Source organism: Pinus tabuliformis, chromosome 3_1, assembly GCF_031772625.1.
Source record: "Pinus tabuliformis cultivar Carrire ecotype Pingquan chromosome 3_1, CPIR1, whole genome shotgun sequence".
NCBI lineage: Eukaryota > Viridiplantae > Streptophyta > Pinopsida > Pinales > Pinaceae > Pinus > Pinus tabuliformis.
In genome coordinates this window covers 376900193-376911810 of record NC_142301.1, presented here as the reverse complement: position 1 = coordinate 376911810, position 11618 = coordinate 376900193, and positions in this window count along the sequence as shown.

Here is an 11618-nt window from a genome sequence, read left to right as displayed (position 1 = left end):
ATGGACCAGCTCCGAGAAGATGCTCAAGACAGCTCTCTGGAAGGTAGCAGGAGCATTGCATAGCCCAAAGGGAAGGACTCGGTAGCCAAAGGTACCCCAAGGACAAGTGAAGGTGGTCTTATCTTGGTCTTCTGGGCTGATTTGGATTTGGTTGTACCCGCTAAACCCATCTAGGAAAGAGAAGAACTTCTTTCCTGCCAGTCCATCCAACACTTGATCTATGAAAGGTAGAGGGAAATGGTCCTTCTTGGTAGCTTTGTTCAGTTCTCGATAGTCCACACAGATTCTCAATTTCCCATTTTTCTTGGGAACCAACACTAGAGGGGACACCCATTCACTATCTGAGATGGGGTAGATGAACCCGACATCCAACAATTTTTGCAATTCTTCCTTGACAATGTCCTTAAGGGCTGGATTCATTCTCCTCTGAGGTTGCCTAACCGGTTTACAATCATATTTGATGTATATATGATGGGTACAAACCGAAGGATGGACTCCTTTCATTTCCTTATAGCTCCAAGCAAAAGCATCTAGGTGGTTGGCCAACAGACTACACAACTCCTTTTCCTGGGAAGGAGATAGGGAGGAGCTGATCTTCAATGCTTTCTCAGGGCCGAACTCCACATTCTTGACTAGGGGAGTAACAGGGTTGGTTGTACAAAGATCCACTAAGGTGCTAGCTTGGGCATCCTCCACCAATTTCTCTAAGGGTAGTGCACTGGAAGGTGGATTCTGGATCAAGGTCTCGATCAAGTCATCCTCGGTTGGGGGGTCTCTTCTAGTGGTATCTAAGGTGCACAGAGGTGCTGAGTACACCTTGTCTTCTTCTCCTTCTTCCAACCAGAGTGGTAAGTCATGCTCTAAGGAGGGTTGGGCAGGAGGGTATAGGACTAGCTGCTTGGACATGGGACCATTTTTGATGGTCATGTTTCCTGCACGACAACTTATGTAAGCATCTGCAGTAGCTAACCAAGGCCTTCCCAAAATGAGAGGATACCCAGTAAGCTTTGCCTTTGGTTGCAGAACCAGGAAGTCTACAGGGTATTCCCAAGAGTCAATAGAGACCAAGACATCCTCCACAATCCCTTCGGGAGTCACGGTGGAGCGATCTGCTAATTACAGTACGGTCGAGGTCTTCCTCAAGGAACCCTGAAGATTGAGTTTAAGCATGGTATCCCTGGTCATCACATTAATGGCAGCCCCCAGATCAATCAAGGTGTGAGGTATAATGGTGCCATTGATGTGAACATCTACTACAGGACTTCCAGGATCTAGGTACTTTGGGCAGATGACTTGTCCTAACATAAGGTCAGACAGTTGTCCTATGACATTGATAGTTGAAGCATCTTTCTTCCGTCTGCCTGGGTGTTTGAAACACTTCTCCTTAACCAGTTTGTTGTATATTGGCACATCCTTGATGGCTTGGAGAAGTGGTATTTTCACACACAACTGCTTGAGCTCACCCAGAAGCTCATCCTCCTCCGAGTTGGGTTGTGTGGTGGCTGTTAGTCTCTCAGGAAAGGGTGGAATAGCCTTTGGTTCACTTTCCTGTTTATCTCCCTCATCCTCTGGGGGAGGAGGTTGGCGATCTGGTAGAGTCTTTCCAGATCGAAGATTGATCTCCTGGATCTCCACAGCATAGGTAGGGCATGAGGTCTCCCCAGTGTATACCTGCTGGGCCTGTCTATTGTTGGGGTTCAGGTTCGGTTGAGCAGGCATTTGAGGTTGCCTTGGAGGAGCAGGAGGTAATGGCTGAGGTTGAACTGGTGGTGGAGGCAAGATGGCAGGAGGAGTGTTGTATTGGGGCCTCCACCCCGACTGAGGTGCATTCCATTGAGGCTATGGCTGGGCATGTGAGTGATATGAATGAGAAGTAGGTTGAGTGGGGTACTGAGGTGGATAAGACCATGGAGGAGGCATGGACCATGAAGGATGAGCAGGGGGAGCCCAGGAAGGCATAGGAGTCGATTGGTTGGGGCTGTAATAAGCTTGAGATGCCCCTTGCATCCCCTGCTGATAAGGTCTAGATCCTTGTGGCCTCCTTTGGTTGAGGTAATAGAGAGGTTCAGTGGGAGCTTCTGTCCCTTGGTACATGGCTTTAAACCCAGGTAAGGTTGGACACTGATTTGTGGGATGGTCCTCCTCACAAACGAAACACACTTCAACCGAATGCAATGGACATTCGTTCTTAGGGTGTCTCCTTGTGCACCTAGGGCAGAAGACAGCCAAGGCTCTCTCAGCTTCTTCTTTATTTTGCTGAATCCTGAATGTGTCAAGCTGAATGGCATTGGTCTATCTCACCTCACTCTTAAGATCTTCTAATTGATTTGCAAGCTCATGTTTGGAGAAAGGGACACTAGTTGAGAGGTGGTTTCCTCTACCTTGTTTCCGAGCTGCCCTGGAGTGGTTTCTAAACACAGTCTTGATGTCCTCATAAGGAAGTTGGTAAATGTCCCCCCCAGCTAACATGTTAAGGGTATCTAAGAGGTCTTCAGGGACTCCTCAGAGCAGGACCAAATTGAGGGATTCAAGGTCAAGTGTGCACCTGGCCCGCTTATAGCTTAGTTGGAACCTCTCCTCATAATCCTCTAAGGACTCATCATTTCCCATGGTCATCCGAAAGATTTCCCCCTTTGTTTCCTTGGACCTACAGTAATCCCGGTACTTGGTATTGAAAGCTTGCTGCATCTGAGCCCAAGTGGTGATACTATTCCCAGGTAAGCCCATGAACCAGTGTAATGCTGCATCCTTAAGAGTGGAAGGGAAAAGTTTCAGCTTTTGCTCATCTTCAGTGTAGTCATAGGTTCTACAAAGGACAGAAAACTCAAACAGGAAGGTATCTGGATCTTCAGTAGTCAGCCCATGGAAGTGAGGTAAGGCGGAGGGGCTAATGTTCTTCATTTTCATCTCTCCATTGGTCTCTCGGATGGGGAAGGCACCTTCTATTCTCTCATCTTCTCTTCTATTGTCAGCCATAGCTTCAGATGGAGTGGTCTCTAACTCTTCTTCTACTATAGGATCTTTGTATATCTCAGGATGTTCACCTATAGTTTCTTCTGGGTCACTGTCACCAAAGAAGAGAGAAGGGTGACCCAGTGATGTGGTGGGGGTGTTTGGTAGGAATTTGCCTGATCTATCTCGGTTCCTACGAGGCATGAAATGGAAAAGACTTTCTTTTTCTTTTGATTGTTTTTTCTTTGCTTTTCTTTTGGTACCTGCAAAACTGAAACAGATTGATCTACAACTAACTATGAAAGATGCAGAATTAAACTGAAAGCAGGAAAGAACTAATCTACTTTGCTCAAATGAAATTGCAAGAATGGAAATGCTAGTCTACGCTTGCAGAAAGGAAATGCTAATCTATGAAAGTAGGAAATGCTAATCTATGAAAGCAGGAAATGCTAATCTATGAAAGCAGGAAATACTAATCTATGAAAGCAGGAAATGCTAATCTATGAAAGCAGGAAATGTCTATGCTACTTTTGCAGAATGGAAATGAAGTAAACTACTTAGCTGAAGGCAAGAGTAAGAAAGTAGAAGAAAAGAAAAAATTACTAATACTCTGACGCTTCCCCGGCAACGGCGCCAAAAAGATGGTGGGCTCCAGTATTGTAGCGATAATGCTACAACTCCTGGAGCTTCCTATCTCTAATTTTATCAACCCGGTAGTTCGTACAAACTTGGAAGCGACGGTGCTGTATGCACAAGTACTAGCTCTTGTCGCAGCTGTCACTTGGTCAGCTGACACAAGTCCGCTAGGGCTCAAGCCAACTTCTATATGCTCACAGAAGAAGCTTTATGAATGATGGACGAAAGCTAACTCAAAGGAGACTAGTCTATTTGCAGAAAGAAACTGAAAGCCAACAAAGCATGAAAACCCTAGTAAACCCTAATTTGACTAGCTAGGCCCTTACAATGCAAAATTGTGAATGAAACTACTACCAATAATGCCATTACTTGCAGTGAGCTGAAATACATGCATCTAAGCTACTTGCATCTGAAAAGACATGTTTTTGTATTTTTTCATTAAGTGGTTGGATTTATTGTGATGATGCTTTTGATTAGGGTTTGGTTGTGCAGGAGCGGTTTGAATGGAAGGAAAGCATGGGCAAGGTCAGGATGGCTAGGGGAGGTCCCAGAGGGTCTCTAGCATCAATCCACAGAAGTCTACCACGTTCAGATGCTCAGCAACCGAGTTTGCAGGCTTCTACAGGAAGTCTGCAGGGGATCCTACAGGAAACTCAGGGATTCTACAGGAAGTCTGTGCAATTCTACAGGATGTTCGACCGTGGGAGTTTTGGGAGATGGTGAAGTGTTGGAGTGGTGTGGGAGGATAGGTGAGATGGAGATGGAACTGGTGATGGCTCAGGAGCAGAGAAGTCAGATGGAGGAAGAGTGCATGCAGTGGGTTGATGGCTGGAAGGATGGGATCAACGAAAGGTTAAGTAAATGGAGCTATGTGAGTAATGGGAGAGCTGGAAGGTAAACGAGCTGAATAGAGGTCGGTTGAGTGGCTTCAGGTGTGGTTGAAAAGATGAGAAAGGTAATGGAATGGTGTGGAGTAGTGTAGATGAAACAAATTGTCTATGAATGTCACCAAAAACGAGAACTCTTTAACCTATGTTAACTGTGCTATTTTGAACCAATGAATAACAGTGCAATTTGTGAAAGAAACTCGTGCATGGAAGTGGAATGGAGAAGTAATGATCAAGACCAAAGTGCATGGATGGATCTACGACTAAAGTAATTGTTGCAGCTTGCATGGACGTGAGAAGAACTGCGTTTCTTTTTGGTGGTTGATATGGACTGCACCCCAATCCCTAAGCAGATATGGTAGTGATCTCTAACAACCTTTTTCTGGAGCTCCAATGAATTATAACTATCCTCTTCTAACCTACACAACTGGAAGCAAATTCACCATAAACTAATCCTATTCAATCTCATAAAAAAACTAAATCAACAGACTGTAAATTCGAATTGCATGTCAAAGTAAAGAAACGAAGTGCTGGAACGAAAGGAAAATAACATTAAAACACCGAGGAGATCTATTGCTCTCAGGTTGGGCCCTAACCTGAGAGCTATAGCTCCCTTAGAAACTCAGAATGAGATCAAAATCTGCCTTCCTTTATTCATAACCAAAAATCTGATGTCATGCCAAAACTGGCTTACAAAAAGAACCAACATCGAGCTGTAGCTCGTACTTCCAAATTACAAGAGTAATGCAAAAGTTCAAAAAGCTCCTATCAAAGGCTACGGCCTCTGTATTTATGCAAAATGATAATCCAACAGGTTTCCTTGATTTGTGGAGCTCGGCTGTCCAACTGAAGGTTAAACTGTTGATCCTGTAGAACAGTTGTAACTGTTGTTCCTGTAGAACGGTTGGCTGCCTCTAAGCTCGGTGGGGAGATTGGTTGGAGCTCGGAGCTATGGTGGGAATCATGAGGAAGGTCCCCAAGACTGTGGACATCCTCTCCTAAAAACCACCAGTGCCACCTTACTGTCTCCTTGTCTCCTTTCTCATGGTCTTTGCTCCCTTTTAATGCCAAAAACCTGAAATCATCATGTATTAGTCACGTAGATAGAATGCCTACCCTTCTTCCTACAAACAACACGAATAAACCAAGAAATGAATGCATAAGCAATAAAAAATGAATGGTTTGAGCAAAGCAAGTAGGCCAAATGAGCCCAAATTGTCCCAAAAATTGGGGCTCATCAAGAACCATGAAAAATAACCAAAGAATAACGCACAAGAGAACACAATATTTTTTTGGTTGAAAACCCTCCTCCTAGGTCAAACACCACCATGTTGTTGCTACGCTGCTAAGATAATTATATTCATAATCAAGCAATTTATTACATAGAGAGTACAATATGGAAAACATCTGAAAGGAACTACTATCTCCATCTCACGACTCTACAAACTCCTATATGATAAGCCTTTCCCAACCCCATTGGACTCATGACTCTACAAACACCTATTTGATTTACAAGCCTTGCCCAACCCCATTGGATTCATGAATAATTTCATTCTCAATCCTTGTTTTGCCAGAGCTCCAACCCCATTTCTCTATGTGACCCTCATTTCACAATATTTCAGCCTGGATTCAATTTGAATTTCTCAACTAGAAAAACACAACAAACTCTATCAATATAGGCTCAAAACATCATAATGATCTCACCAACAAATCTGCAACACTCACTCACACAATCACTACAACAACCCATCAACAATACATGAAAAAATAAGTTTGATGAGAAACATGATAAGCAAGCATGAAGGAAATGATCTACAATCCTTCCTACTCTATACCATATCACTGCATGAGATCCAAGCTGAAACATAATTCTGCTGCCATCATCAACTACTATGATCTGTTGAAGATATTCTACATAAATTCCTACACAGTATGCATCCTCCACTCTTCACTCACACACTCTCCTCAAGCACACACCACTATCACATATTCTTCTCAAAAGAACCAACCAACTAGACTCATGATCTCCATCTATTTGTAACCTTTTGAAATGATTAACACAATTAATTCCAAATCTGTAGTGGAGCTCTGTTCATATGTTGGAAGTGGCCCGGTTCAATGCTTCTTGACTTAATCAATCCACTAACTTCATTTACTAGTGAATATTCCCTTTTAACCAACTTCTAGAAGCACAATTACCTTTTTCCGACCTTTACATGAAGAGTCCCGAACAAGACATGTTGGAAAAAAAAATTAAGCACCTGATGAGCACGAGAAATGTAGAGAAAACTCATCTACAGGCTCATTCGCTCCCATGACACACCGTGAAAGCATCCAAGTCCTTAGCCGCTCTCATGACACACTGTGCTAGTGACTAGAGTTGCTCCCACAAGCCTTTATGCATGAGTCCAGGGCAGAGAACCTCCATTTTCTCTCAATTTAGACGAAATTTGGAAAAACTGCTCATAAAGGAACCTAATTTGGTCCATTCTGCAAAAAAGTCCATGTCTCTAAAGTTTTAGATTCATATTCATGTGTCCAAAAAATCCAATCCAAAATTGTCACTTCTATCCAAGCAACAACTGGGCCATCAAACTTCTCTACAACATCCCTACCATCATTATGCAACTCCAATACTTGTCAGAAATCCTCCAACACCTGTAACATTTTTCCAAGCTATTACAAACCTCATAAACATATCTGCAACCTCTTGAAGAGTCCAAACATGATATACTCATCATAAGTGCAAGGACTAAACCATGGGAGCATGAACTAGCTCAAGTGCCATCAACCATGAATCTCAACATCTGACATGAAGAGAAACTGTACATGTGATCATGTCAGCCTTTGCAACAAATGTAGACATCATCTAAAACAGCTCAAGAGCACAAAAACGACATCTTAAGAGCATCAAAGGACATATCTCAAGCCTCATATGCATGGATACCTAGTCATCCAAACTAACAAGACCAGCAGAGCACCTGCAACACAATCATATGTCATAGCACAAGAATACGCATATCGCCAAACAACATACTTAACCATGTTGACATCAATTCCAAAATATCACTGCAACACTCATCATCTCATCACAGTCAATGTAGCCTCCTCCAACACCATGCTACTAGGTTTACATAAATTCCAACCAAGCAACTCATCACCACATCAATGCCAACATTTACCTTGCTTTAATCAAGTTTTACTATATACTGTCACATCGCCCCGTTGTTATTTATATAAAAAATTCAATTATTACCTTGTCATGCTAATACTAAGCATGTTTCCCTACAACTATTCACACATGTTAGTTACATGTTCCACAAATCAAGGCAACATATCTACAAATGTAGCTACCCTCCTCCCACATCTACCCAAGTAATCGGGCAACCGGGGTAAACATGTGATGGGAGAGGCCACTATGAATTGATTCAACCTCCTTGTTGACCTTAAGGAAATGGAATCGATAGAGCACATCAACCATACCTTACACATCAGCAACAACATCCCGATGACACATCTTAGCCACTCAAACATCCTACCCATGGGCCCCATTGATCTTTTATACCTCTTGACCTCTAGATGCTCTCATGATATGGGCATGCCAATGTGTAGGGACCTCTGGATGCTCTCATACTATGGTCATGCTAGCATCTAGGGACATCTGGATGCTTTCACAGGCCTGCAAGCAAGTGTCTAGGGACTTTTCCCAGTAGACTGTGCCAACATCCTTGGAATTCAGGGCACTTTTCTAGCCCATAATTCCAAACACTACCTATAACTTGTTATAACTTTTAGAATCCATCAAATACATTATGACAAGACTAATAAACCAAAAATGAACCTCAAGACTAGGCTTGGCCATCCCCAACTAGGACTGACATTCTGTCAAACACTTGGCATCAATGCAACCTATAGGTCTAGGATACAAGACAAAACATGAATGATTGAAAACTATTATGAAACATGATAAGAAGGATCACCACCTTCTTCCTTGAATTTTTATTACATCAATTAGGTCTTGCATCAATCATTTTAACATTTACAATTAAATACATGAAATAACCATGACATGAACCAGTCAAGTAACCATGCTTATAACTAACATAAAACCATGTAAATAATAGAGATATAAGAACCATTAAATCTACATATAAAAAAGTGCAAAAGCAGGAGAACTTAGCTTTCATTAATCATAGGAAAATCTGACCGGGTTCAAGATGTCCACATACCACCCGACCATAGACATGGCTAAACTAAATCTTTCTTTCATCCAGTCACCCCCGTGCCATATTCCAAGCATGAATGTGGGATCTCATGGATAAACCAATCCAAAAATAGCCAAGGGAATCCAAATGTTAAACCACCTCCACCCTCACCAAACCGTGATCACACCAAAACCGGTGCTCTGATCACAACTGAATTGAACTTGGAATTACATCCGAAATCCATCACTATCCTTGAGGAATTTTATGTCTCCTTGTCTCTCGAGCTTTACCAACTAGGCCCTAAACTAATACTAGTCTCTCAAGATTTATCGCAATCCAAACCCATATCACTCGCCCTAAACTGAGACTTCTCCCTTAATATTTACCCTGTATCCTGCCAAAACCGAACAAGGTATTCCTAGGCCTTTGAAAATGAATCTTGAGATGACCTCCACTCCGGATTCTAAAATCTATCTGGCAAACCAATGCTCAAAACCAAGATAAACATCCCAACATACCATGGCATCCATAAAAAGGAAAGGCTAGGATGAAAACCACTAGCATAATCTGACAAAAGCATGCCACCAACAACAAGAGAACCATACACCATCATAAAAATCCATGCATGCCAAAACTAGCTAGGAAATCACACATTCAATATGTTACCTGCAAGTATTCATGTTGAAGCTACGTGATCTTGCTCATCCTTCCTTGATCCTTGCTTTCCTTCCTTTACATTTTCTTCATTTTCCTTCCTTGATTGAAAGCTAGAGTGCTCCAAGAAAACTCTAAGTGACCAAGAGTGAGAGAGAGAGAGAATAATGAGAGAGCTCCAAAACTAAAACTAAAGAAAGGTTACCAACTGATCCTTATAAGCCTTTTTATTAATGACGCCTCTATTTTCTTCATTTTCCATTATTTTCTCTCACATGCAACCCATGAGATTTCACCTTACTTTTCTCCTAATTTCCTTTATTTTCATAAATAAATGTGCCAAAAATGCCTTATTTCCTTTTATTTCCTTTGCGTTTGCCTTTTTCAATTTCCTTTAGCAAAAACCACATCTAGTGTTTCCCACTAGGGTATATTTTCCCAACATTTAGCTCGGAATACGTGTCCCTTAACCATGGTCTTATTTTTCCTTTATTAACTTTTATTACATGATATTTTCACCAGGGTTGTTACAGAACCCTCCCCCTTGGGGAACACTGTCCTTGGTGTTAAACCACACCAAGACCTCAGCAAAACCACTGAAAAGAAAACATACTAGCCATGGAGATTTATAACTTAGCTTGTTGTAGTATTTACAATGAAAGACCTACTCAGAGGAAAACATCATGAAAACATGACAAGATAACAACCATACTGCTTATTGGAGCTTTATAACTTAACTATTGGCAGTATTTACATCCATGTTATATAGGAAAATGACCTCCTCATTAGCTCAAAGGAGAAAGACATGATGACTGAAGGTCTGACCAAGTTCACAGGACTAATTGTGAAGCTAATGTTGTCTACACAATAGCAGCCTGCTTTATAAAGATTCCTAGCAAGGCTAAGGGTGCATTAGTGCCCAAAGTAACTTTGTTTGTTACCTTGGGAAGAGCATTAGTTAACCCTAATGAGTTTCTATGGGTCAAGGGAGTGAGTTTACTAAGAAAATATCCCTAGATTCTCTCCTATGTCAGCTCATAAAAGCAGGTAAACATCAGAACTCGACCTGTTTGGGGGAATTACTAATTCCTAATGGAGTATGCAAATGAGAAAGAGCACAAATCCATGGAAACATCACTACTTTTGCCTAATGGAACTCATGAAGGAATTGGCAACCCTAACCTCACATGCTATATATGCAAGGCTAGGGCCATTGTGAAAGGGGTCGAACCATTTGAAAGGATTGCCTATTTGACTGTCGAGCAGAGTCTCAGACTAAGGAATCAGAAGAGGTTAAGAAGGGAGAGAGAGAGAGGAACTGGAGGGGTAAGGGAAGGTTGATGCAACTAATGGTTGTAATCACTCTTTCTACATCAATATAGAACTACAATTGTGTTGTCCACTCTGAGATGTTGATAGTATGACTTGTTTGTATGTTTATTCAATATCATTAGCATGAGTGGCTTAGATATATGAAACTAGATATCTTTATATGTTCATGCATTATTTATCAAGGTTTTATGTTGTGATATTATGCTTGTCTTTGCTATGTGCAGGTTTTGATCTGGAGCCAGCTCAGGGGTCTTCTGCCTAGCTGCATTGTGCTCTCCAGCAACACCACACTAAGACTCGAGGTAATAATTCCTTCTCACTTTGATATTCATTTGTTAAACATAGATATGCATGTATCTTTGTGACAGTTGTAGCTAATCTGACTGTCTTCGAAGGATCCCGGGAAGATCCTTGAGGGTTTCTACATCGCCAAACACCCGTGCATTAATCCCTATAGAAATACATATATATACATATACCAAAACATCAGTAAAAAATATGCTAAACATATACCAGACATCAAACCAAAATTATTTTTCCTCAACCAGCAAACAATTAAGGATACATGGCTCGCATATGATTTGACATCTCCCATGTAACTTATTCGGGCCCAAATTGCTTCCATTGCACTTTAAATTTCTCTATGGCTCTGTTCCTGAGCATGAGATGCTTTCACTACAATATGCGCTAAGGTTTCGGCTGGAACTCTCCTTCTTGCTCCACCTATAATACAGACCAACCAATAACATGATCAACATCCTTTATATACCTCTTAAGAAATGAAATATGGAAAACATGATGGACTTTCTCTGTTGGAGGAAGTGAAACTCAATAGGCCACTAGTCCAATCCTCTCAAGGATCTCGAAAGGCCCGCAATACTATGGTGCCAACTTGGCACATGATCCAATCCTCAAAGGGCTCTTCTTGGGCTTGATGCGCAAATACACATGA